Source organism: Buceros rhinoceros, unplaced genomic scaffold (genome assembly GCF_000710305.1).
Source record: "Buceros rhinoceros silvestris isolate BGI_N320 unplaced genomic scaffold, ASM71030v1 scaffold32692, whole genome shotgun sequence".
Classification (NCBI taxonomy): domain Eukaryota; kingdom Metazoa; phylum Chordata; class Aves; order Bucerotiformes; family Bucerotidae; genus Buceros; species Buceros rhinoceros.
The window spans coordinates 20091-23549 of NW_010400019.1; positions in this window are offsets into that span (position 1 = coordinate 20091).

The window sequence follows — 3459 nt, forward strand, 5'->3', positions numbered from 1 at the left end:
ATCTTCATCAGGTTCTTCGAAGCAGCAGCACTCTTCTTCATCCAACCTGATATAAGTCAAGCACCAAGAGAGCGCACAAAGCCATATAAAATTACTAGGAACACCACCTAGTCGTCATTTACATAGACAAGTAAATGCAAGATGCATGATGCAAGAGCATTTCAAACTGTTTTTACTTTCGGGAAAATTTTATAAATAAATCACATGCATACATTTTTACGGTATGAAGTTGTAAGTGCAATTCCTTTCCTTATTTATGTTTGATGTACGAGGCTCATGGAACATTTGCCCAAAAGACGCTGGCATATCAATCAAACTTTCACACAAACAAAACATGTCTAGAAGAAGGGAAGATGTCTCTCTCCAGGTACTAATGAAATAAAAATTATTTATGCTAAAAGGTTTTGCTAGCTAGAGGATCCTGTAACAAAACTCCCTATGTTTCCACACTAAAACTAGGAAATAACTGAGTTCTCCCGTCTATACATAACAAACAGTTAACTGAACAAAAAGAGAGATGACTTTGTCAAAAATATATTGATAAAGCCTTAGTAGTTGAATCTTACAGTATTCATCTGGTCCAGAAACACTTCAAATTTTTAGAGCAGTCATCACAAAATTTCCTTCTAAATAGCTAGCAGTAACATATAAAAAGGAGCTGGTTTTCTTTAGCTACCAGCAATTTAAACTGAAATGTAAAAGTGAAACTGGCAGCACTGTAACCTTGTAAATTCCTTATGCCACTGCAATGTCTGCTCTCCATGGATTCATTTCTTTACCATAGTTCCTGTACAAGAACACGCAGCTGCGAGCTCCTCTGGCTCATCTGTAAAATTTGTTGTGAAGGAGTGGACAGCAAATCAAGGAAACTACTCCACACCAGCCCATGACCCCTTGCTCAACGTTACACCACTTTAAAGGGCAAAAATGACCACGATCAAATATGAGGCAAACACAGGAAAGGCTCCAGGGACATTAGCAACATTCTTTGGATGAAGAAATTGTTTCTGTGGTGGATATGGCATACAACAGGCATACGGTCTGACTTGTCAATTACCCCTGCAAAAGTTTCAGTATACAAATCCATTTTCACCTGGATTGTTCACCTATATTTACAAATATAAAACATTTTCAGACAGTTAGTTTCGATTAAATAAATCTGTTTTTACAAACTGCCTAGAGATCTACTTAACTTTTCCTTCAAAAGGAATACAATAGGATTACTTTTCTAGTTTTCAAGATTCTGAAAATTTCCTTAACACTGCATTAGAATGCTTTTGCTAAGTAGTAGCGTACCTGGCTTTCCTAGTCATTGTGACAAACACTCCTCCTTACACCCCAGAAAAATTCAATATGAAATTAGGTCAAGCAAATGGAAAGTGATTAGATGAACACAGAAGGGAAAATCAGTATGTGACACATGTAAAAATACAAGTACTGTTTAACGGTGGGTTTATAGTATAAGTAACAGAAAACAGTTCTACAATACAGCATTCAACTTTGTAATGCAGTGTAGAGGATGTAAAACTTGGGGAATTTTAAGAAAGAACCGAAGCACCAATTAATTATTTTCAGGAAAGTGCTACTACTCCTTCTGCTGCAAAGGGTACTTCAACCTGTCCTCTACTTCAGTGAGAAGTCTGCCCGTAGCAGGGAAACAAGACCCAGCCTGTGGACTCAAAATTACCAGCTGATCAGAGCCCATGCCGCGTAACACTTAATATACAAAATTTCTCTGACCTGAGTAAATCTGCACAACTGACAGAACTTAGATTGGCTCAGTGACATAACGCATCTCATAATTTAGCCTCACACTGACAGTAGCTGAAGGAATTAAAATATATGTGTTCAAAATTAACTTTCCTTTAGACTGAACTTTCACCCTCTCCTCTCTTGCTTTCTGGAACTTTACTTCCATTAGCAAAAAAAATGTTCTTCTGATAATAAGCTAGTATCAGTGGCCTGGCTGTAATAATTATTTTGGTTTAATTCAAACTCACCAGCATTTCCCTTGGAGCATGGCATCAATTATGAATAATTTGCTTATCGGTAACCAATTAAAAGGCACATCATACAATACACTTCACTGCAGAAAAAGTGGCACCAGTAGTCACATGAAAATACAGACTGCATTTTAAACTAGAATATAAACCAACAGAAAATGTTGATAAGGCCACTAGGGAATTTAGAAGAAATTTTATCTTATTTTCAGAGGACTGGAAGAAGAAACATTCTAACATTTTTCTCTTAACTTGGCAATTATTAGTACCTACTTTTATGACAGAAATCAATGAGAGCAGGAAAAAAAGTAGCACAGTTCTAACAAAAAATTAAGTCAGCAACCACCCACGCTTTCTTCAACTTTGTAAATACAACTTGAAAATATAAGGAAAAAGATTAGATCAGCATATCTAATGCTAAATGAACCACTGACACACCTCGTATTTTAGTATCATACTAAGTGATATTTTTGCATGAAATTATTAGCTTGCATTTGTTAACAATTTTTTGTGTGATTCACGTGCTTTTTGTACTTCACATTTACTTTTTATTGTAATACATGCAGTAAATCACAAATTCATTATGTATTTAGTATCTTGGTTTATTTTTGCTGTACGTGGCAGGTATCAATGAATAGTTGGAAATACCAACGAATTAAAAATGCACATGAGAAAGTGGTAAGGAATTGTTAAGCAATGCATCCGCAGCAGACACGTGTATCTCCTAGGTGACATGGGCTGAAACAAATATTTAAGTTCTCTAATCAGGCTACCCACAAACTGCAGAACTACAGGCAATGTGTCAGTTTACCTTGAAAAGTTGTCAATGGCCTGAGCTAAAGTTGCCTAAATGTCAGGATGAGGCGTGAGACTGCCATATCTGTTTGGAACGAGGGAGAAAGAAGTCACTGCTACTTTTCTTAATACATTTCTAAGTGGTGCTCACCTATTGCTGTTGTAGAACTGGTATAAGAACACAACCAGAAAAATAGTATTTTGAAATACCGCTGAAAATAATTCTAAAAAATCCCACAAAAGTCACTAGAAATACAGAGAATAAAAATACGTGGTTTTAAACTACTGAAGATGTGCCCATCACCTGACTCTTAAACACGGTTAGAACAGTATGGCATACCAATCTTAAGGACTGCTGGTGGACATAGAATTACCAAAAATGCTGCAGCTACAATCTAAAAATGAGAAAGTGTAAAGGATGTAAAGTGTAAAATTCTCCACTTCCCTTTGCAACAAATCTGGAGAAAGCACAAAATTATACAAACATTGTACCATAAAATGAGCATACAGAAAATTTCCTACACAGATTTAAGCATTCACTTCTTGCACAAAGCATATTCCTTACTGGCATGTCATAGTCCATAGTTTGAAATACAGGTTAGAAGCAAATGAATGAGCAACACTCCTCTACTAAACCATCAAGCCTTTGGATAAAGACAGTTCC